Genomic DNA, 26,122 nt, shown 5'->3' with positions numbered 1-26,122 from the left:
ATTAGTATAACGCGCAATCAACCTATTTAGGAATTAAATGAGCCGCACTCCCACGGGTGATGAGCTTGCCGAGGATCCGCGGGGGTAAAGGGAATACCCGCCCAGTGGAACCAGTCGCACGGAGATCTATCTCGCCCGCGGGATAATCCTCGAAACCCAATTATATTTTACTGCGACTCGACTCCGACTTCCATCCCGGCTCTCTCAACCGCAGAGGAACGAAGACGAACGAGCGCCGTTTAGGCGATGAAATACGGATTAGCCGTTATAACTGGAAATTGCCACCCTCTACTTTCTCTCTTTCTCTCTTTTGCGTCCTCTCTATCCAACGCCATCCTGAAAATCCCTTTCGCGAGAATCAGGAAAGCATCGTCGGCAGCAAATCCTTGAAGCATTACTACTGGCGTAAAATAATTGTCCGTATTCAAAATTTATGTCATAATTACCTTGATAGTTAAACGGAATAAAATTCGCGGTACAGATAATGTAGAAGGCAATAGAGTTATATAAGTGTTTATATACGTATCACAGCTGCCAATTCTCATCGTTTTAACTCGGATGAAATTTTCTTGAGGTTGGAGTTATATGAGATTTTGCGATCTTTTTCTTTCGCTAGTTCATATTATCTTTCGAGCATAAATGATGGTTTTATCACAAATTTAATATAATTGAATATTACTTTCGTGATTCACGACGCACATCTTACAGTTAAGATTAAAAATATATTAATGAAATACGCTAAATGACATAATTATGATAAAACCAAGAAGAAAAGAAACATAGAATTTCTGGTAATCATCTCAGCTGTTTAAGACAATATGGCTGATATGAATCAGATGACTAAATGAGAGCCGTAGCTGAGAGGAAAAAAGAATGGAAAAATTTCTTATTTCCTTAACGCTAATTTTACTCTGCGATCTCGGAGGGTATCTAAACTAAGACTTAAAGAGAAAGAATAAGATTTTGTAAAAATTCTAATAAAAAAGAAATGAGAGAGATAATTAAATATAAAATAACACTGAGAAAATCTAATATATATAATATATATATATATATTAGCTTACCTTGTTCTCTACTTTCTTACTGATAATTTTGTTTTAATTAATTAAAACAAAATTATTTAATTATTAAAATAATCTTTTGCGTTAAAAAATAATTAGTTAATAAGACACGTTCAATCAGCTATATAAGACATTACATATATTTTTTACGAAATTATGTTGCTTATGAGTGCGACATTATAAAATAATTCATACGTACTTTGCAGAGCGCGTTGTGTAAAATAATGCTGGCTCTCACAATGAGAAGGAAGGATTGTAAAAAGTATCACCATTAATTCCTCGCGTGCTCACACATACCCGCATACACACATACAGAGGGAGAGCTGGTTTTCGTGAAATTCGCAACTTTTCCCCGGGCTCTCCGCGATTCATCCCTCTGCCTCCCCCTTTACGTTTCGCACTTACTCGCGAGAAACTTGTGCGCGAATAGCGCGTTGGTGCGAGCCATTTCGCGCCAATGGCGAAAACATAAATTCTCCCCAAAACTAAATTCGTCGAGCGTTAGCCATATCCGCGCCTCGAGGCAAATACTCGGCGAGCCACGAGCCAGCTCGAACTCGTTTGTCCTAACAGCTGACGTACGCAGTATGTATCAGGTAATTCATAACACAGTCACACGATGCATGCATGATATTTGTCTATAAGCTCTTTAATTCTTTGATGAAATTTTTTTGTCGCTATTTTTTTACAATAGCTCTTTGCTATTTTTTCTTTCTATTAATTATAATTCTTTAACAGGTTAAAAAGGGATATATAATCAATTAACATGTTCTTGAATTTATCTCTTAAAATAAAGTATTAACATAACTGCGCTTATAAATATATTCTTATGTCTATTTGATCTTTAAATATAGTACAATATTATTTAATCTCTCCAATATTTCTGACGAATTTTTTCAATTACTTTAGTTTTGATGCAATATTTAATATTTAATATTTCAATTTCTATATATTAAAATTATCAGAATAGCTGATTTTATTTCATCAGAGTTTAATATATCTACTGGAGGCTATGGATACTCAATAGATAGCTATATATTACACATACTGTTCATACTAATATATATACGGCGATATGTGCAGAAAGAGGCGTACCTTTTCTCTTTTCCTTACTCAAAGAGTTCTTCTGGGAAATTGCCAAAGGCGATAGAAGTAAGAGCTGTATGCACGGCGAAGAACTGAGAAAGAAAGACACAAGGGTGGCCTAACGAAGCCTGAGCCGCATGCCTGATGCATTTCATCCCGTCGTCGGGATCCTCCGACTCCTTTCTTCGTCTCGCATCTAAATTTACCAGTTCCGACGTAGACGAGATTCTTCTTTTCGCACGTTTCTTTTCTCGCGATTCGACCAGTCCAGTCGGAGACTGGCCCTTTTTCCTTCTTTTTCCTTCTTTCTTTTTCTTTTTTTCTCTTTTTCTCCCCTTTTCAATCGTTTCATCGATCTCACATTCTCTTTTTTTCTTCGCGTATGTTTCATTTGCGCATGTTTCTCTCGATATTTTCCATGTGCGTCAACATTCTGTCGAAGTAACTCATGCGTTTTACTTTGTGAATCGCTTTCCCTTCTGAATCTCCATCGGCCTTTTATCTTAGAATTTTCTCTCTCTCTTTTTTTCTCTCTTTATCTCTTCCCGTTGTCCTTTTTTCATTTATTAATAAGAAATTTCGACAGTTTTGAAAGTAATGTTTATCCGCTTCAGCAAATGCGATTGAAATTTCTTGACGAGTACTATTCCATGTCGCTCAAGAGTAATTTTTACGGGCATTTTTTGAATTTATCACATAATAATCCCTCTTAATTGAAAATAAATTATAGATATATAGAGATAAAAATGTTTCTGAACATTGAATCTTTTTATGTTCACTATTTTAAACATTTTTCATAAACTTTCGAATATCTTAAAATTATTATATATTCAAATATTTTGAAATTATTTTTTTATATTCACTCTCTTTTCTTATCAAACAATTTTTTAAGTTCCATTAGTTTGATTCATAATTCTGTTTTTGGTTCGCGAAAATAAAATATTATATTGATTCCACAAATTTTTATATATGTATAACTTGCAGCTTGAATAATTTAAAAAAATCATAAGTTACTACTTCTATTTTATATTTTTATATAAAAAAAGTAAATAAGACACTTTATATATAAAATAAAATATTTTTCACGAAATGTCTTGAGTGGATAATTCATTTCTTTGGATCTACCGGGATAAACCAATATTTTTTATCGGAAGTTTCAATTCCTTCGTCGAACAAAGAAAGTTTTGTAAAAACGTTTATTTGAACACTAGTTTCTAGCAAATTTGATTTTTGTTTAGTTAGTCGAATGATACCTGCTCTGATTTCGAGAATGTCTTTTGCAGTACTTTTGATTCAAAATTGCAGATTGTTACTCAGAAATTGTTCAAACAATGACTGATGTAAAATTTCATAGTTATATATAGTTATTTAATGTATACTTTATTATGTCGTAAAATTATTTTTCTTATATTCTCGTTCACAGTAAAACACTTCGTTCTTTGCGCGCTCTGGTTATATTTGTTAAATTGCACAGTTTCGACGCGCGATTTTAAAAGATATATATAATGAGCGCTTTGCCGTGGAATGATCAAAGAACAGGCGCACTGTGCGACGTTAGTCCTGAAATTATAACGAAGGATGTCGAGCGTTTTTTAACGAAGGCCATCACGCACACATTATTTTTGTTTGACGGAACTAGAGCCAAAGCTACCGTTAATTAACATAAATTGTTTTCTCCTCCTTTTATGTCATAGTTCTTCCCGTTCTTTCGCGGATTTTTATTTTTTCCTGGTTTTCATCAAACAACTGTATAATAATTATAATGTTGCCTCTACCAAGACATACGTAATGCACACAAAAGCAAAGCTTTATAGAATTCGGACTTTTATATCAAACAGATAAAATGATATTTTAAGAGTGATTATATAGAAGTATTTTATTAGAAGTGTTAAAGAAAATAAACATTTTAAATTGTAAATAATTCATATCATTCATTTTATTAAACGAATGCAATTCGACATCATTGCATTATTTATTTATCAAGGTATCCTGCAAAGTTGAAGTTAAAATTTCACAAATTATTTTATATTATGTGTGCTGAATAAATATCTCGACGAAACATTTTATGTTCGTGTAAACGAGGATTAACCGGAAATTTTGGCGCAACACTTCTTAAATGTAAGTCCTCCCCCCCCTCTCCCCTCCCCCGACACTACGGGGCGTTAATTGCATCGTGTCTGATGCCTGAGCTACCGATGTGACGGGGGTCGGTGCGCGCGATAAAGGAAGAAGACCTTGACTGGCTTCGCGCGCTCCGGCAAAGACCTTCGAATACGGAACTAATAACGCCTCGTATCCGGAGCCGGGTTCTCAGCCCTCGTCGTCGAACCTCCTCACCGCCACAGTCGGCGGCAGAACAGCCGGATGACGGGGAAGGGACGATCGGGGTGAGGGGCGAGCCACCGTCTCTCGCTCGCCCAACAAACGTTATTACTTTCCTTTAAGCGATCTTCCTTCCAGAGCCATCTCGACTCACACCTACAAACGCCACCGCTGCTTTCAATAAACCACCCGCGACTTAATGGGCGGTTTATGCAAATTCTTATCCTCAGCACAGAGCGCCGACCCCTCCTCTCTTCCTCAGATCACCCGTTTCCTCCCCGTGAACCTCTCTTTCCTTCGCTTTATTTCTTCCCTCGCTTTTTTACGTCGCTTGCCTTTTCGACAAGTTCTTCCACCCTCGGCTTTTTTCACTGCAGCCTCATGTCCTTTCTCTTTATTATCTTTATTATATAATACTTATGCCTTCTTATAATAAAATTATGATGAAGAGTCAATGATATATATTTAGTAAAGGTAGTAAAAAATTTAATAATTTTTACATTTAATATTCTTACTTGGAGAAGCTTTTAATTATTTTTTAAATATCTCTTTTCTCTGAATATCAGAAAAATCCATCATAGATTCATAAGTCTGCAGCAATTCGTCGGATGTGCAGATTCAAAAATCTGGTCGAGTGAGAGGGAGCTATACAACGAGATTGCAATACAGCGAGGCTTTTGGTGAAAGGAGATGGTAGCGAAACGGTGATGGCATGGTGAATAAAAGAGAGTGGGTTAGATGCGAGTTCTCATCCGCGAGGAAAGTGGACCCATTCCCTATTTTTCCACTTCCATTCCGCTTTTTTCCACCCGTTTCCTCTCTCCCCGCGAATGGAAGGGGAAAAAAATTGCGAACGAACGACGGCAGAAGGGCCCTCTCGACCCGAATTTTCCGTATTTCCTGCACGGAAGCACGGTACTTCCGTTGCCGGGCGCAATATTTTCGTAGATTATCCGCGAATCCGTTAATGGAGCCATCTGCAGGGCTACATCGGTCGGTATATCCTCACTCTTTTGTCTTTTCCCTACCACTTGTCACTCGTTTCACCCTTCTTCCTACCATGTAGAGTGAATAAATGAACGACTTCGAATATTACGTTGGAATCGGTCTCTTTTGATATTTACGTATATCTATATTATATCTATAATACCAACATTTTTTTACATCTGATTTATAAAGATTATTAAAAAGTAAAAGGAAAATGTGAATTATTTCAGTAGCAAGGTACCAATAGTTTATGCATCTTAAAATATTGATATATATATATATATATTTAGAGAAAAAATATTGAAAGGACGTTTTTTATAATTGTAATAAAAGTATTATATAACAGGTATATGTTTTAAATGAAATAATATGTAATTATGGTATTACAAAAATTATAAGATATTTTGAAAATACATATATTAATTTTATATATATATATATATTTTAAACTAAAGTTAGTTTCTAATATTTTTTTGTTGGGTAACCATTTTACTTAAATAATATGTCAAACGTTGAAGCATATTTGAAATAACTTTGATTAACTATTTAGTGGATCTTTATTCTTATTTTAATAAAATTTCTAATTTTTTTTTAAATGTATTAAAGTTTTACGAGTTCTAGTTTTCACATATCAAAATAGCATACACTTTTTTTCAAGAAATAAATATAATTATACAAATAATATATGTTCTAGGTTTCCAGATTTTTTTTAGAATTAAAATCGAGAAATTATGGTGCAACACTTTAGTTATATAAATAGTAAATATTCTTAAACAAGACATTTCGAGTCATTGTTTTAATAAAATGTAAACTTGTCTTGAGTTTTTGTATTATTTTTATATCTTTATATTATTATATTTATCTTGAGGAAAAAACGTATATATTTTGTTATAAATTGAATTAGAGATTGAAATTTAAATTAATTGAAAATAATTTCTTACAAAATATTAATTACAAATCGATTGTAAAGAATGCTGGTATTATAAATGTGTGTCAATATCAAAAAGAGCACTTTCCAACAAATTATTTTTTAAAATTATCAAATAATAATTTTCACCATATGATATCCTGAATAAAATAAAAATTAATTCACTGACGTTACACATGAAAGGACTGCATTCCATGTTATCATGGTTTTTGCATCGCATTTTACATTTGATTTCAAATTTTTTAATTTTAATTTCTTATTTGTTTTTTCGCTAGATTATACCTTTCCCGTTTGAGTCGAAAATATTAAACTTGCTTTCAAATCACATTTTTTCATCATTTTTCCTCTTTTAAAATGTACTTTTGCGTAAAATTTAATTTTTTTTTTATTTACTTCATTCATGTATAGGTTTTTTGAGCAATATGTTTATCGTTATATTCATATTCTTTGACTGCTGAGATGTGGATTTCTTAAAAAAAAAAAAAAAAAATGAAATTCTTGAATAAGTTTTGATAATAATTATTAAGAGCTTCGTGAATTTTTCGACATTTTTTTTATAACTTTTGTTTGTTTCTTGAATTGTACTTATGAACGACATGTTAAATTTTAAAGTCAATATAATTCTCTTATTTGCATTTTTTAATAAAATTATCGTATACTTTCTTCATATATTTAATAATTTTGCAAAATTTTACGGAAAGATTTTCCTTTCTCTGCATAATAAATTACAGGGATTGCGTTTATCACACAATACTGGTGTTTAATTCTTTTCTTTCGTAGTTTTGATAAATAGAAGTTTACCATTCGATTTATTCTTTATCGAATATATCGAATGTATTCTCCATTGTTTATAATTAGTGTTAAAAGAATTTGTTAATAGATACAAATGGTTGTTAGTTGTTTCCATTCGCATGTAAGGTATATTCTCATGTCAGTTAACGTCCAAATCGAAATTAGATTTGCCATGACTGGTCAAAACAATATGTATCTATCGTATCTGTCATTAATATACCAATAATCGAGTTTCAATTCTGAATTTAAAGTTATTCATTAATACATATAAATATATAATATTATTAATATAGAAAATTGTAAATTATTAGATAAAAGAATAAAAATACTTTTCTTTATAATTTTTTATCACTATTAAAGTTATTTTTTTTTTTTTATAATTGGTGATGGAAAGTTATACTTTTTTTATCTTTCTTGTAAAAACTTTTTTTATCTTATTACTTTTTATAACAAATTTATATAATATCTTTTTAACAAAGAATTAATAAAAACTGACAATATTCATAATGGCTTTAATACTTAATACACAGTATTGTCATATTGTGTGTGTTTTTAAAAATTGAAATATGAAATGGGATTATATATAATGATATTTTATTAAAAAAAGCTAAACCATTTAAAATGAGCATACGCATATTATTCGCCTTCCTGACTTGCGTATTTCATACCTTGTAGTGAGAATATTCATGGCTTTTACAGAAATCTTTTGTGCATTCTGAGGAATTTTCAAGAGAATAGAAAAATATTGGCTCAGAATCGCGAAGTGGGTCAGAGATTCCTTAGGCAGTGTCTTCGCGGCATACCAGTCTTCATTCTGCGATCGCCTCATCCCCGAGCACTGTTATTAAAAAATTCCCTTCCACCTTTTTATGGCTCAATAACATGGAAATTATTTGTTCTTTTATTGAAACCCTGCATCTCAATATCAAAGACACGATTCCTCCGCAAACCACGTGAAAGGCGGTCGCACGTATGTGCGAATGCGTATATGTTTATCTTTCAGCCTATGGAATTTATCTCTCTATTTTTCGCGAAAAAAAGTATGTGAATAAAAATATTAGATTTTATTACACGTTATAGATATTGAGGCACAAAAAAATTTTCATTACATCTCCAAACGTGAGGACGAGATAGGAAAGGACACAGAGAGATTACCGTATTAGAGGCAAAGAAGGAAAATAATCGGCCGAACGGCCCTTGAGCTCTGCAATTACCTCGCTATCCTTTTGTTATCAGAACGACGCAAGTTGGCCAAGCAGACATGGAATGGCCACTATGTCTTCCCTATATCTGCGCTAACGAGTAAGTGCCTGCCGCGACGACGTTATCGATCACGGTCGTAATTACAATTCTTTTCAATCCGTTGGGAGAGCATCGCGATGCGATAGAGGCTCCTTTAAGTCTAGGATGACTTGATGGAACATTGAAAAATTCTCGAACTCACGTCCGTTCTGTACCGTAGGTATGCAAAAATGTCGGTGCTGATTTAAATTTCTGATTCGCGGCTGACTCGAGAATTGATCAGTCGTGTTACGACAATATCGTTCGATATTGGCTTTTTTAATGTCGTATTTAAATTGACGAGAAAGACATATATACGTATATCTTGTACGTTTTCCTATGAAATTGAAATAATTTATAATTCAATCGTGTATATATATATATATATATATATATATATAATTTTCCTGTAAGAAAAGTCATTTTAAATCTAAAAAAAAAAAGTTTTTCGTTAAATTATTCTTTTAAAAAGAATGAATAAATTTCTTTTGTTGTGCCTTTCGCGCAATTAAAGATATCAGAGATGATTTATGATTTATGTTGATTTATTCCAGGTTATAGATCAGCTTCGATAGCGGAAATTTTTTTGCCGGTTATTAGAAGCATTATAAGTGAAGATATTGATTCTCTTGATATGCGAGGAGATGAAATCCTTGAGAATATTCCGAGGTGGACGAGAAATTCCTAAAGGAAAGTCCGTTAAAAAGTTATACCACCGTTGCTCGCGGCAGGCAACGCGGTATTACAACCGGGGTTGCCGTATTGATCCTGAAGGGGCGCCGCGCGCAACGTTCAGTTCTCGGGCATCTCCGACGATCTTCGTGAAATAACCTCATCCTCACCCTTAATGTCTGTATCCTCTGCCACCTTGTCGTGGTGGTTTCCTAACTCAGGGCAACTCGAATTGCATATCCGCCTTATGATATCTGTATTGAAGTGCAATAGCGATCAATAGGAGTTTAGGATTGAAAAAATATATAAAATAATGATTACACGTTCATCTAGTCGTCGTTGAACGTCTGCCATTTATTTTCAGTCTGAGATTCAAATTTCGTAACAAAGTTTAATAAAATTTAAACAAAACTTTTAACTGAGATTTAGTTATAAACGTTTATATTGAAAAAGATTGAAGAAATTTTGTCCAATCGAATTTTCACTTGGAAAAAGTCGGATTTAAATTGGTCAAAGAATCCACGGATAAAAGGAGGGTGTGATGATGGTTCAGAAACATTGTACATTCCCTTTACTCCTTCGTTTCAACTTCAAAGTGGCGATAAGTCAATCGCAACGAGTCGATTCTATACGACTGAGAAGAGTTCTTTTGGAAGAAATTTGATACCGATTTGAAGTATCCGATAGGTGGACGTTCGATAAAATCAATTCAGGATAATAGTGTTCGACGGGCTCACGTCGTTTGCGATTAGTGGACCAATTTTTTTTTAAATCTTATTGCTCGTTAAACGCGAAGTTACAAGAAGACGCGTCCTCGATTTCGACAGGTAATGACTTTTTCTATTTGTTGCGTCGCTAAGCTCGAGAGATTATTTAACTAGGGAAAAAGGAGAGAGAAGGTAGATGTACGATATTATCCTTACGATTTCATGGACAGATACTTCACGAGTTCGATGAGAACTTAACGAGCTTCGACATCTTCTGAAGGATAACGAGTATCTTCGCTCTACAGAGGAATAAGAGATAGCGCACAAATTGGATTTTAATTTGAATTAATTTTCCTTTATTGACGGCAGCGAGGAAAAGGAGCTTAAAGGCGAAGTTTATAGCAGTTACATCACGGAAAGATCGATCTTTGTGTTCATCCGTTTTCTTGAACTCGTACTCGATATTCTTTGATCTCTACAGAAATTTCTGGATTTTATTAGTATCGCTATTTTGCTGTTAATAAATGGCAATCGCAATATCTATTATCATTTATTGATATACGTAATCATAAATCTCAAAGAAAGATAATAATAATAATAAATTTAATTTAATGTTAAACCTAAAATAATTAGTTATTTTTTTAATATAATATTATAATTTATGACAAAAAGGATTATATTTTTATATATTATAATTGATGGCATAAAAAGTGTAGAGAAATATTTTCTCATTTTGTGAAATTTCACATTAATATTCATGTAAATTTTCGAAAATCACGTGAATCATGGAAATATTCATTATCGGTCAAATTTGCTGACCTAAATAGTATTAAACGCTATACCTCACGAATAATTATGCAACATTGCGAAAATCTGGTTTCTCATTGCAATTCAGTGTTGCATTATTAATTGTAAACGAGAATCGAAAAACTTGATATTTATGAAAGCTCGAAACCTGTGGAACAGTCAGATATCTATACATTACTCAAATTACAGAAGAGAGGAATTGTACGTATGTATAGTCGAGTAAGAGTCGAAGTCAGCACACGATTGAAAAGGAATTCTGATCAAACGAGAAATTAGACTTTCCGCGCGAGCGATCAGGCGATCCTCGGAAAACAAAAAAAGCCAGGGGAGTCTTTTTGAAATACTTTTAACGATGTTCCGTCAGAGAGTCTATCTTTGAATCGAGAGAGAGAGAGAGGGCATTTTAAACAGAAATAATAATCTCGCTCCCGCGAGAAATTACTCCATGCCGATCGAAAAGCGGCTTCTCGAGAATCCTCCGGACAGCGAGAAATACAATGCCGCTCGTTCCCTTGTTTAGTATTCATTCGATCTGAATAATGTATCATTAAATTATTAGTCCCGATCCACGCAGCGGCGTTAAACGATCGCCGGCGATCAATTCTCTGCTCTACCGAGATACGCTCGCCTATTAGTTCCGATGGGACTTCCGACACTGTCGATTAATCGATCCATCAATCGATCAATTTTTATGTGGCTAATGCAGGTCCTAGCCTCTAGTCTCGTTAATACGTTGGTAGATCAGATCGATCGGCTTCCACTGTTAGTCTTAACCGAAAGTAGAAAAATTAGAGGCCGGAATGAACGCGATAACAGGTAGCAACTCGTTCTCTCACTTCGTTAATTTTCTTAAGACCCTCCTCTCGCATTCATAAATCGCGTGTTATAAATTGATTTACTACAAATGGTTAGGTGACTTGCATGCTTCTTCCCTCTTTTAATGCAGTTTCAACGCAGCAATCTTTAATTATTCTAGATTGTAAAATTTCTTTTGTATTTTTTAAATCTATACTATATTTTTTTTCTTTACATTATCTTAAATGAAATCAGTATATTATTATTGAAAAGCAATTTTCGGTTTTCGAGAAAAAATTAGTATTATATGGTCATATGTAAATATACATAATTAAATATGAAAAGATCTGATGACATATGTGATTTTATATGATATATAATAATATCTGAAATTTAATGCTATATGATCTTACATGACCGTATTATAATCATATTTGGCTAGATTTGATTAGTATATGAAAACAGATCTAGCCCAATATGATTATATCAAGATAAGGTCATATCACGCGAAATTTCGAATATTATTATATATGCCAGATCATATGGCAGATCAAATTTCAGATTTAATTATATATGGACAAATCATATTACATATGGTCAGATCGCATCAAAAATTTTGGATTTAATTATATGATCATATTATGATACTTATATATATATAATCACATAAGTTTTTTCTCAGATTACAAATTTTAGTTATAAGTATAGCATAGTGAAATCTCACTGACAATGAGAAAAATTAGTCAATGGTTTTTAGCGAAATCTTTTTACTATAATTAGTGGAATAAAAGGAGAAAACAAAGTGTGTTTTCATTGAAAATCAATGCTTTAATATTTTAATGACATTTTCATTCATTAAAAATCAATTTCAGAGAACATAAATATTTAGATAAGCGAATTTTTATTAATACAAAATTTAATTTTTTCGACTGATAAAGTAACTGTTAACGGGGAACGAACATAAATTTTATTCATGGGTTTTCACATAGAATGGTCGGTCTTCTTGAAATTTCGAAATCACACTCCCGCAAGCTCTTTTTTTATAGAGGAAAAGCCGATGGCTATCGGATTTTACGGCAAAACAAATGCGCCACTCCGGTAATCGTGAAATTGTCCTTCTGCCGACTCAATTTATTTTACAGTTTTATTTTTTTCTGCGTTCGATTTTCTCCCTTTTTCCCCCTCGTCGCTCCTTCGGGACCGGGAACGCTTCGTCTCCATTGGCTCGAACAAAAGGAAAACGCGTATTTCCTTGATATGTCGTTGATGCGCATCCATTTATTCCTTTATTCAACATAGCGATTTTCTAGATTGTATGGGTGTGTATATGTGTTGTACATGTGGCATCAGTTTTCTCGCTTATTTCCAATAACTGCATTACATATCTGCGATGTTGGAGAAATATATCCGCAGCAATTTCTATTTTAGATTTCTTTCCTATGAGAAGAAAAAGAGAGAAAAGGACTATCACGATTCAAAAAAAAGTTCTATCGCAAGTGTAAGAATATTGCGATACGATAAAAATACCGAAATTTACTTTCTACACTCTGGTTAAATTTGATTATGCTTATGACTTATGAGAGAATTTTGTTAATGAATGTACAAATTACTTTATCGGATATAAATGAGTTTAATTGCTGCCAATAACGATAGAGCCGTGAATCAATGTAAATTAATGCGGAACGAGAATTTGGGGAATATTGCGAATGCTGTGGTGCACACCAGGGATTCAACGAGGTTTTTAAACGTTATTGATCGATCGTAATAATAGAAAATGGACTGACTTATGTAATATCCTGTAGTAGAAGTCTCTTTGAAAGATTCTACGTCTTGATTCGACGACCTTGCGGGATATAGATCGCTCTCTTTCGTCAGGTATGTCTGTGAACGCCGTTGTTACGACAGTCGGATGAAAGATTCATCGACTGTTCAGGACAGAAATGCTCCTCGAAGAGGGCAATCGTACGCGCTGCCGAGCCAGGAAATGCAAATACGTATATGTATGCGTCATGAAGGGTCATGTATGTGTGTGTGCGTGTGTGTACATGTACGTTTACATGTATGCACTAGTATCAAGGATATTAAAGACGGTATAAAGGGTCTCGATACTTGAGTGAAGAAACCGGATATGAAATATAAATCATTCTTTCTATCTTCCTTTCTCTTATCGATTTACTGCATTTTGGAAAACATGTATGTATGTAGGAATCTGGTTAATGTCACGAATCTTCACAATCAAAGTTTTAATAAGTATAATACATTTTAATGGATGAATAGATATGAGGTATAACTCCTTCTTTTTTCTTTTGTCCTCCCAGCAAATCCACCATTACTCTCGACAATGCCCAAGATTTTTCATTACGTTACATCCCATATGTATAAGTGAAAATACTAAAACTATTTCTATTATTTATTTATTGATATTTATTTACTGATGACTATTTATCAGGAGAAATCCTAAGTGATTATTTACAATTACGATTTAAAATAATACGAAAAAATGCATGCAATGTATATCGTTAAAAATTTATTAATATTAATCAAATTTTTACAGATAATTTTCTCTCCTTATGCGTGGAAAGCTTTAAAATGATTATATTTTACTTAATTTTATTCAAGGAGATAACTCTACTTATGTATTCTAATTAAAGATGTCCGTACAAATTATGTGGAACATATAGATAATTAAAACTATTATTACTTTGCTTATTTGCTCATCTCATTACTGAATTTATGTCGTAGATACGATCAATATTGTGATGACGGATTGTATAACGGTCGGTGCATTTTTGACTCTCTCTCTCTCTCTCTCTCTCTCTGTCTCTCTCTTTCTCTCTCTTTTTGATTCGCCATTCGACGTTGCTGTGATTGAAGAGCGATTCCTCTACGGTAAACATCGAGAAAATGGAGGTATTCAATTTTCGCGAAGTACCCTCGCGCGCTAACATTTCCGAGCCTCTCAGGACGGCAATGGTGGATCATTCCATGCCTCCGCGAGGGAGGGAGAGGAGATGAGAGCCGTCAATGATGTTGCAGAGACGGATGACGCGGATCGGTCGGATCTCTCGCGAAAACCATGAAACGTTTATCGTTTGATGGGCGCGCCGGTCGATGAAATAAAATTTCGAGGACGCGCAAGGAGACAAGAGAGCGGAACTCGTCGGTCGATGAAAGTGGACGGCTTTGTTCGGCCAGCGTAACAAAAATATCCGCTGATCGTTGGTTTCCCGTCGTCGGTGAATCGACGCGGTTTTCATTGATGAAAAATTCCATTCCGCGATACAGCTTCAGGTAACACAGTCCCGGGATTGGTTTTAGTCAGATTTTAGCAATTAATTCGGCAGATGTCTACGAGACTCCACTCGCATTTGAATCGGCAGCTCGCTGCGTTATTTCGCCTGTATACAAACTCGTCCCAATCACCAATTATTTCGAAAACCACCACTCTCTTTCATGTGAGTACGTACTTGGATCATTTTTGCAAGGCGAGCACTCGCCGTATCATTGAATCGCCGAATCTTGTTTTTGATCAGTCAGCCATAATATCATGAGCACATCGTAAAATGGTGAACGTTATCTATATATATGTATATATAGCGGATGTACGTTTTATGCTTATAAAAGCGACCATATACATCATTCCGCTCCCGTGATACGCGCATCGAGGTTCAGCCGCTCCATTCGATGATCAAACCGAGAAGAGAGTACCTTTTCCATAGCGCTTTTCATACATATTACAGCCGGCAGAGAGAAAAACGTCGCGCGCATTCCGCTCCCTGCGTTAACTAACGCACCGTCATTTGCATTAATCAAAAATCCCGTGGGCGGGAAAGAGATGCGCGAGAAACTCGCATTTGCACGCGTGTACAGAATGTCGCGATACGACTAAATGTAATCCGTTAATGATCGCAGTGGATGAATCGGCACGGATCGATACCGAAACCGCAGTTTTCCACTATGCGCGCTACGGTCATTTGAATAAGGAAGGTTTGCTTTGCACTCGATGCTACCTGACCCGTCGACGCAACCACCGCCACTCGATCATTCGATCGTACGTCGCTGTATAGTTGGATCTCTCTTTCCCTCTCTCTCTCTCTGACACGCCATCTCTCTGTGTGTCTATATGTGGTACGAGCGCGCAGTCGACTCCCTCGTCAATAAACGAGCTCGCCTCTATTTACTCGTTACTTCATCATCCGAATCCCGACTTCCACGTCTGTACCGGCAATTCACCGAGTCACTGATTTACACGATTTCAACAAAAAAAAAAAAAAAAAAAAAAAAAAAAAAAAAGAGGGAGGAGAAAGAATCAACCGGGAGATGAATCCGACTTCGTCCGGAGTATAGTGCGCGACTGGCTGGTCGTTGCTGGCGAACTTTTGCGACGTTTTCGTTACGGATGATACGACGTGGCTTGATAATCTCTCGACTCGGTCTGATCAAAGCCTACGTTTCTCTATCGTAATTTTCATTTTCACGGTGACACGGTACACGCGCATCTCTCCTATCCGTCTTTTACCTACCGCGTCAGCGCGGTGAAATCAGGCCGAAAGGTTTTTAATGAAATTGAACAGGATGACGGCTAAGATCGACGTGAAATTGATTATGACTGACTTCTACTACACGTCTTCAATCATACGGGTCGTTTATTTCGAAAGTGCGGTGGAGAAGGTTAAAAATCCTGCTAAAATACAGATACGGCACGTCTCATAAAAAAATTTATAACGTTTCAAGAGAAAAAAACTAGACTGATATTATCTCAAGATCTGACAGATATAGATTTTATTCAAACTATTTCCATAACTATTCGAATATTGTGATAACGTAAATTCAATCACCAATTGATTAACTTTGACGATAGATTCGATGGATTACACACAAACGTACGCAAATATGTATATTCAAACATATCTTGCGCACCTCGATAAAAAGAAGAGATGAAGCACCTCAAATCACGTATCTCTCTCTGTCGTTTTATTCGCGTGTATATACAATATATATGTTAGAAATTCCTTTTTTACTTCCAAGGACATCCTCATAAACGTTATTGCAAATTCTACGACGAGATATTATACATACGTGCGCGAGATCCGATAACGTGCGCTCAGTTGACTACTTAGATGACACTCGACTTGCCTGTGCACAAGCAAATACCTGCGCCTTTCAATTCCGCAAGTCCGGCTGATTGCATTGAACCAAATTTCGCTGGTGAACGCACTTCGGGTCGCGCGTATGTAGATACATGCATGCAACGCCGCGTATTCACGTGCTCGCGTTTTGGTCGTAAAGGATTTTATCGTTATGAATTTAATTTTCGTACAAACAGTCCCGGCCTCTATCTCCATCTCTCTCTCTCTTCCTCTCTCTCTCTCTCTCTCTCTCTCTCTCTCTCTCTCTCTCTCTCTTTGCCTCTACCTGTCCCAACAACACTCGACGAACCGAGCGTTATGTGCCAATGCAGACGTGGTTTGCAGGGTACTTAGAGAGGAACAAGGGTGGCGAGCTCTCCAGCACACAACGCCATATCTCGGCTGGTTATCCGTAATCCAATAAAACCAGGAGACACAGGCGAAATTTAATATCCAACACCATCAAAAGTCGCTAGGATTGTTCCACAGCTAGTTATAACTCCGACCCATACATCCAACGGATCGCTATTCACAGGTTGTATTGCCTCGCATTCGTGGCTTCGAGCGCCGCCATTGTGCCTTAGGGTTACGCGATCGTTATCTTGAAATTGCCATATTAATCTAACTGCAGGGGGAAAGGGATAATCCGCTTTGTTGTAACTTTTCTCTTTTCATTTCGGAAGTGATTAGAGCTTATGAAATTGCTGTTATATCTACGAATATTTATGTATCGATATTTGAAAATACATATAATATATTTAAATTTGATATATTACACACGTTATCAGTTTTTTTCAATTTTCATATTTTGTAAATTCCCTTCAATTATTCTGTTTTACTTACATCGGGGTTTAAACATTTTCATTTCAATAGCATAAATATTTTATAAAAAGAAATATATGTATAGCAGATAAAAATAATGTAAAATATGGATAAAATCGTTTAAAATATAAAATGTATTATGTAAGAAATTATTTGAAAAACTACGTTTTTATCGTTTACATCTCCATTTTAGTTATTAACAATGCATAACACAGATTTTTTGAAAGAACCATATACAAACTAACTTTGATATTTTGAAACCAGAAGTAATAACGATTTGCCATGCTTCGTAGAATAACTAGGCCAACAACTTTTTTACATATTTTCTACATATAAATCGTTAAAATCAGTTTAACTATTTGATAGCTACGAAAAACACATAATCCTTTTAGTCTTGCATGTTACACTTTTTACTCACAAATATATACATAAATCCACAAGTATTCCCTTTGCAGATGTCCAAAAATGAATCTCGTTATAAACTTTTTTTATTAAAAATATATTAAAATGTGATTCCTTAGAAATATGCGCGTACATTGTTTTAATTAAAAAAGTGTTTAAAATTTACATTTCTAATTTTCTAATCAATTGAAATAATGATTTATTAATATGTAGATACAATGATAAACATCAATTATATAAAAATAGTTTTTTAATAATTTCTTAGATAATACATTTTATAATTTCATAATTTTATTCATATATTGCATTTTTACTTACATTTAAATTATACATATGATTAAATTATACATACATTATTGGAATGGTAATAGCATTTATGAAGATGAATTGGAATAATATAATGGATTAAGTAGACGACGTTTTTTTAATAACAAGCTTTGCATTTTACAATTATTATTTTCATAAAAATTTAGTTTTTATTTTTCTTTTTCCTATATACGGCAAATAAATTGTTGATATCGAGGCCAAGTTTCTGTGACTTCTATATTGTGGATACCACAAAGTTGTCACTTGCACGATTTCACCTGTATTTATTTCTAGTAACAAAGCTGACGAGAAACTTTACGAGCGAATTTTTACGATTGCATGGTAGGGAATTTATGAGATTTTGCATTGTTGCTTTCGTCAGCAAGTTACACGGTGTATCGAAAAGTCGAACAACTGAAATGGATTTTGTGGAAAAAAGCAGAGAAAGGGAGAGAGAAATTTATGCATATATATACACATACACATATATCTCCGCGTTATCGGCTCAACTCTAGGCCGGCGGGTTTGTCTCGTGGGAATCTGGTGAACCGCCGTTTTATCCCTTGCGGTGTAGACGCATTCGTACTTATCGTTATTAATTAGTGGAACGTGTCCACAGAGGTAGGACAGGGGTCGAATTACTACTCCGACAAATCCGCTTTTCGAAGTTCGACCCTTGTTATGAACACCCATGGCAACCTCGTTTATCTGTTTATCTAGTTTGTACTTCATCGCCGGGTTTTGCAGTTACATGTACAACGTGCGTAATTACTATCGAAATTTATTATGGCGGTCGTTCGAAATGAGGATTACGATTCCATAATGTCATATTTTCCACTCAATTTGTTCTACTTCGAGACTAGAGATTTGAGATTAATAGATGTTGCCAGTTTGATCAGCTTGAATCTGACTGCAGAGCAAGATATTCGCATTCTATAATTTACAATTCAAAGAAAATTCTTTGAATTGCAGGAAAAAAAAATTTTATTAATAATTTGATTTCCTTAGTAACGAATTAAATATAGGATATTTATAGATAATAGTTATGTAAAAAATAAAACCGAATTATATAGTGACTTGAAACTTGCAAATATATTTTGTTTCTGTAACATATTTAATTGATGTCAGTGATTTTAAAAGACATGTATAAAGATTCTATATAAAATAGTTTAAAACATCTCAATAAAACGAAACTTGAGGACATTTGGTTTTGTAAAATTAGAAAACGGAGAAAACTAATCGCCTGACGCATCTACTCGTGGCGTTATGTCGCGTTTCCGCTCTTTCGGTTATGTGTTGTATATCCAAGTGTTCCGCATCACATTCTCTTGATACTCTTATTTTATGGAAAAATATACTGTTGCCTACTTAACAGAATAACATGCCGGGCTTGTGTCAGAAATATCAAATCCCTCGAGCTTAGAGTAATCTTTTAATAGAACTTGGAATTCTGACTACATTCAACTATTTTGAGTCGTACAGATTTACGTTTTTGGAGGAATAACAAAAAATATCTTCGAATAAAATTAATCAATAATATAATAAAATTAATTAGACTCAAAAAATAATTCAAGATGTATTACGTATATAATGATTACGCATATATAACTTTTTATAAAGTATTAGGATTAATGTAATTAATATAAACGTTTGAAAGACATTGTAGATAAGATAATAGACATTTGTTTCTATTTTATTAAGTCTAAATATTTCTGAAATAAATTAAATAATACACTGTAGTTACTTAAATCCTCAAACAATGTTGCTTTATGTTTGTGCGATGTAAAAAGGAGTAGGAGTTACCACAGCAAATTTAATTGGCTGTTTTCTTTATCTCAGTCTTTTTGTCTCATTATCGAATCGCAATCACGACGTAGAACGCTTTGTATAAGGTGCGAAGTATAACGCTTATATCTAAATTGCAACCCTTCCTCGCATAGAGCCCTGTTGAGAATGTTGGCGCGCCGGTTTATTTCGCTTTGTCGGCAATAACAGTAGATCTGCCTAACGAGCCCCTAAATAAGGGAAAGTAATTTCATGTATTTATGCGTGAATTACGGTACGACCGAGGGTATCTCCGGAGGCAATTAACGCCGACTTCGTAAAACCAGCATCTCTGCATGCCGCAGGAAACAGAAACAACCTAGTAGAAACGCATTCGCTTCTGTACACACATATGTATACATAAATATATGTTAAGCGCATGTATATATAATAGCAACCTTTGAAATAAGCTAATTGCTCGCGAGCAAAAATGAATACGACCACGTGCGACAAAATTGCAGTATCCCGAAAATTGTCAGTGAAATTCAAAAGTTTGCTTAAATTATAAGGCATATATTAAAGAAAAATTGTCCATTTCGTGATCTAAATATCTATTTGAAGAAAATTTTGCTTTTTTTAGTTGCTTGACTCCTCAGAGCGATGATTAATATTTCACTGTTGGGAAATTTAGGTACCTGGGTCTCACATGAAGCAAGGAAAGGATTAATCGTCATAATTGGCGGCCAGATTAACCCTTGAACGTGTTACCAGAGACGCTCTCATGACCTGATTAAAAGACAGCCTACGAGGAAAATTTCCAACTAGTCAAATGTAAGTAAACTAACCAATCATAACTGACAACCGGCGTCGTCGAAATTTAAGATTGCATTGTCTGCTAATGATTATTAACCGAGCGATACGAAATATTTGGTTTTATTTATGAACGTCTACGGGAAAGATGAATCGCCGGCGACCAAATGTGTGCAAAAAAAAAAAAAAAAGAAAAAAGAAAGAACGTCCAATACGCACAATGCGTCCACCTATGAAGCACGATTTATAGGCTACCAGCGCTAACAGCGATGATCGTAACGGCCTCGTGCTACGCAACAGCTTTTAATTACTGCCAGTTGATACATTACACGACTCCCCACCGCGACTACGCGAGCGACTAATTATTAGCTACTCGTCAGCCTCACACGTTATTGCATTCGTTGATTGAGTAATGCAAAGTCCGTGTTACTGCATTTAAAAATGAAACATCTTCGATTTGTTAGGTTACGACCATTAAAAATTGAAGCTTCAATGAGAAAGTACTTTTCTTTAAATGGAATTTAGAGTTGAATTGTCAAAATGTTAAAAGCGTTGCTACACAACCGATAAAAAATGGTATTTTAATCGAAAATCAATAAAAAATGATATTTTATATTTTATAAAATTTACTCAACTTATTTCAAATTCAAGTTATCTGTGTTGTAATCTAGTACTATTATCATCATAATAAATTAAATACTTATATAGAAAAATTTCTTTAAATTATAAAACATTTCTTGAATAAATTGTGTGTTTTTAAGATATTACTCCGATATTTTATATTCGTGAAATAAATTTTTGATTGTTTTTTTACATTAATTCTGCAAAATTGGAGTCAGGTTATTACGATAGCAGTTTAATTCGAGAAATGAATTAATATTGATATCAAGATATTAACTTGTTATTTTTGAGGTATAATATTTTGCACGATCTATTTCAAAAAGTTAATATTAAATCGCTGTTGACTAAAAAAATATCTTAATATAGCCAATCTTTTTAATAAAATGCATTGTTCTTTATAATGTTTCTCAAGTGGATAAATCACAGATACGAGAATTAATGGGGAGCGTTATATTCGCAGGGATGACAATTCACAAAAGCGAGAGACGCAGTCGAATAGTTGGCCGACTTTCGCGAGGGGGGGCATGATCGCATTCAACATCAAATTACGTAATAACCAGCGAGCTAACTAGGGGGTGGGCTAAGGGTAATTTGCTGGGCCAATCTACGCGCAACCAGGCGGAAGCCTTTTCGGGGGTTGACAGGGGTATGGCCAGCACGCCCTTTTTCGGGCAGGCCGGCGGAAGATTTAAAACTGGCGCGACTCGCTAATGACTATTAACTAGTTGTCCTCCGTTCCATCCACCCTACCCGGCGGCACACGTTTGTCGTACCGTTTCTGGGTGCGTGCCGTGCCGTCATGCTCGTCCCCCCGGCGTCGTCTCGGTTCCCTCCCCTCCATCCCTTCGCCAACTCCACGTGCAACTCGAGGCACCGCCGGCAGCTAACCCCCGCGAGATTTATACGCCGGATGTGACTCGGCTACTATGGTTTATGGGCTTCGAGTGTGTTGTGTCAGCGTGCGCACGCACACGTGCATAGAGAAAGAGAGAACAAGAGAGATATGTACACGAATGCGCTATTCGGTTTGTTTTCTTAATGCGAGCGCGGGACAAAGTCGATGTTATTTTCGTTTCAGGCAATTCGCGTTGGTTTCCGAGTTAACGCATTAGCATACAAAGCCGTCGTTTCGAAAGAAAATTTTCTGTAACAGTGTGTGTTTGTAGCTACAAAGAATATATAATGTGTAACGAATGTTTCATTTAAACTTGTGACTTTTTTTTGATGAATAATTTAGAACACTTAAATATATGTCCCTGATGAAATTCTCTAAAAGAAGAGAAAAAAATTCAAATCTATAAACAATTATGTATCTATTTTAAAAATATTTTGATATTTATTATTTTGATGTTTTATAAGTTTATATTATTTATCAAGAAGATATTTTAAAATGTCATAAAAAATGTAAAAGCTTAAAAACTTTTCACAAACATAAGAATTTACTAAATTTGTAAGAAATTCTTGAAACCCGTAAAATAGTCTTCAAGTTAAAGACGGGGATACCCGCCCAAAGAAAGAAGACGACATTCCGGAAGACGGTAGGAACGCGCTGCCTTTGTCGGGGAATGCAGCAATTCTTAACTGGCGAGTGTGCACTCGTATGTCGGTGGTTAAAAATGATGTCTATTTTTCCTTCTTTTTTTCTTTTTTTAATCGATACTTCTAACACGCTTTAATGAACTATTTTTAGAATGTTAAGGATTACTTCTTGAGAATGCTCCAACTATTTATTAACGAGTTTTACCTCGTTTCAGGTGACGCGTAAATTTAGTATGACAGTGGATATTGCATATTAAAAAAAAATTGCGATGCATCTCTTCCAGTAATTACGCGATATATAGCGGGGATCTCGACAGGCGTTATGAGCGTGAAACCGGGTTACCTTATTGCCGAGGAAAATCTCGATCGGCCGATATACATAACGCGCGTGTGCGCGCGTTGGTATAGCTACACAGGCAGGAGGAATAAGAGAGAAAGAGAGGGAAAGAGAGAGCGAGAGAGAGAGAGAGAGAGAGAGAGAGAGAGAGAGAGAGAGAGAGAGAGAGAGAGAGAGAGATGTGATCGTAGCAGCTTCGCGAGACGTTTCGAAAAATAAATGACAGGGAAAAATATTCCGGGCGATATAGGAACCGATCAAATTCCTCCAGGAAATTGCCTGTGATATTACGATGGTCGCACGCGGGCGCACACTATCTCTCTTCCTTTTCCGTTCTTCGGAGCTTTCTCCGTCCTCTTTTCTCCTCGTTGGTGCTACGCTGGAGGTAGCCTCCTCGTTGAACGGCGACCTCACCGTTCCCGGGAGAGATCTCGAGCGGCCTTAAGCCGGGAGGAGCTGGCTCTGTCTGCGTTATTGTCATCGTCCTCGTCCTCGTGTCCTCGCAGTCCTCGACGTTGTCGTCGACGAGGAGTTTCATCCCGGGGCGCTACAGGAATACCCAGAGCTTCGGCTCGTCAACGCTTTGGGTTTGCACCGGAATCACAGGCGCGCACGCATGTACAAAACACACACGCAAACCCACACAGAATGCTTCCCTCCAATGTGTCGTGGCTCTGATTCTGCGGCAGGCGAAATATCGCCTGCGATATACAGCATCGCTGTTGCGTTTGTGCGTGGCTCGCGACATCGAGCAAATATCCGTTCAGTTTACTCTCTCGCGACGCCAAGTCGGGAAAGTCAGTGTCGTCGACACTGCGTGTGTGCACGCGTTTAGATTTAACTAGGCTCTCTAGGCCTACCATCGTCGGTGCTTGTCGGTGCGACTCACCGAGCATGTATTTCGGGAATATATAATGTCATAAAGACATTACTGTAATGCCTTTAATAAAAGAAATATCAAGCGATATGAATAATAATTCATATTGGATATTATCCATCATATTCGGGTCAATTAATTTTTTTTACGTTTTGATAATTTTTTTAGAAATTCGCAAGAATGTAAGAAAATATTTCGAAACGTATATATACTTGGAAAGGCATGTGTCGCATCGAAATTCAGAAAACTATAGACATAAATCGCGCCGCTCGGGTGTTTTTCTCAAGCCTTTGGTGAACAATCGTAGCAAGCTCGATGGCTCGAGCTTTTGGATCTCTACTATAGAGATATCCTCCGATATGTATGCACGAGCGGATATATAGAGGGTAAAAATAAAATCGTGCACGCGTGTGACGCAGTTGTTTTAGGCAACGCGAGGATACAGGAGAATTTTACATCTCGCAGTTTCGAAAGGCTTGCATCTTCTTTACGTATTTGTGTTTAGTCTGCTGCAGTCACGTACACGCATCGTAGAATTGCTCCTGCATATGCGCGTCGCAGAAGGGACGCCTGTCACTTTCTTCTTTTCTTCTTTTCTTCAACATCTTTTTCCCCCCATTCCACATTGTACAAGTCGGAGTTTTCACATTGGCTTATTTTAGGTGTCTATTTTTTATTTATATGTAACTCTTTGATGATTATTGATTTTTACATAATTACATCTGTAATTTTTGCCATAGTTTGCTACCGTAACCGTAAGTAGATTCTATCTCTAAATAAGTTATTACCTGTCGTAAGTATTTAATCATTTGAGAAAATCTATATTCTAAAGTTGGGTAAATGTTAAATAATTTATTCTTTTCATATACATATTGTTATAAAATATTCTATCGTGATTAGTTATTTAAAAAAATTTATAATCTTTGAAATAATTTCTCGTTAACATATAAAGCGATTTTTAAACTTTAAATATTATAAATAATAATACGGATACAAATATGCAATTCTGCTCAAATAAGACTCTTGTAAACTAAGTATATATACTTATATATGTTTAATACAGAAAAACTCGTTGAGCTGACCTACATTAATAATTTCCTATTACTTGAACTTTTGACCGAAATGATGACAATTTTGTTACTTCTAGCAACATCTAAATAGTTTATTATAACGTAAAATAATTATATCTTAACGTAATTATATTTAAAAATTTTTCTTATATTCAGGCGACAATTAATTAAAAATAAATAAAAAATAAATTTGTCCTACTTTTGTATTATAAAATAATAGTATGTAAGATCTTTCTTATTTTTATATGAATCATACACATATGTAACAATATTTAAAAAAAATTTAGTTGAAAATATTAAAATAATTTTAATGTTTAAAATATTAAAGACGTTTCTTTAATATTATACATATTAAAGATATTCTTTTAATATTTACAATATTTACAATATTAAAAGAATTTTATGATAGCAATTCCTTTACAAGAAAAGAGTTAATATTGCAAATCTTTTAATAATGCTTACAAATTCATTAGTTGCAGACTTGATAATACGAAATGTATTTGGTAATACGAAATGTAATCAATAATTCTAGAATTTAGCTGTAGAAGGCCAATGTGCAATTTGTAATATTATATTGATATAACACAAAGTTAAACAAGTCGACATATGCTGTTCTCATTGTTACTAATTATAAGATTGTACTGTTTCTATCAGTTATTTCGCACGATGAGAGTGTAAGATAGAGTTTCTTTGACTTTGATATATGTACAATTCACAAAAAAGTAAAATCTTATTATTATTGCAATATAGAACATTTAAATAAAATATCCGTAAACAAAATTTTGAAAATGTTAAAAAAAAGACTTGGTCGTATATTTCAAGCACATAAATCTTTCGTAAACACATTATTTCTATGACAATTAATAATAATTGAGACTTGCATCGCGTTAGTCTAATTTTCAAAAATAATATACTTGAGAGCGATAATATAATTAATATTTCAAATCTTGCTATTCCCGTGTGTGGTTGACTAATGGAGAGCTTTCGATAAAACTGACCCAGTTGTC

General features: G+C 34.9%; 2 protein-coding genes across 8 annotated transcripts in view; one reads left to right on the top strand and one right to left on the bottom strand.

The window, feature by feature from the left end:
* The window catches only part of Ten-m (teneurin transmembrane protein Ten-m), a 575,864-nt gene that overhangs the window by 318,482 nt on the left and 231,260 nt on the right, over positions 1-26,122 (bottom strand). The window lies entirely within an intron of this gene.
* LOC140667039 (uncharacterized) overlaps positions 1-26,122 on the top strand; it is a 168,514-nt gene that overhangs the window by 88,568 nt on the left and 53,824 nt on the right. The window contains exon 3 of one of the 2 annotated variants that reach the window (XR_012046924.1): positions 20,553-20,692. The exons of the other annotated variant lie outside the window; for it this stretch is intronic. The gene's annotated coding sequence lies outside the window, so the exon portion shown is untranslated. The remainder of the gene's footprint in view (positions 1-20,552; positions 20,693-26,122) is intronic. 2 annotated transcript variants of the gene reach the window in all.

The sequence above is a fragment of the Anoplolepis gracilipes genome, chromosome 1 (genome assembly GCF_047496725.1).
Source record: "Anoplolepis gracilipes chromosome 1, ASM4749672v1, whole genome shotgun sequence".
NCBI classification, from domain to species: Eukaryota; Metazoa; Arthropoda; class Insecta; order Hymenoptera; family Formicidae; genus Anoplolepis; species Anoplolepis gracilipes.
Note: the sequence above shows the minus strand (reverse complement) of the source record. Positions and strands in the feature narration are given on the sequence as shown.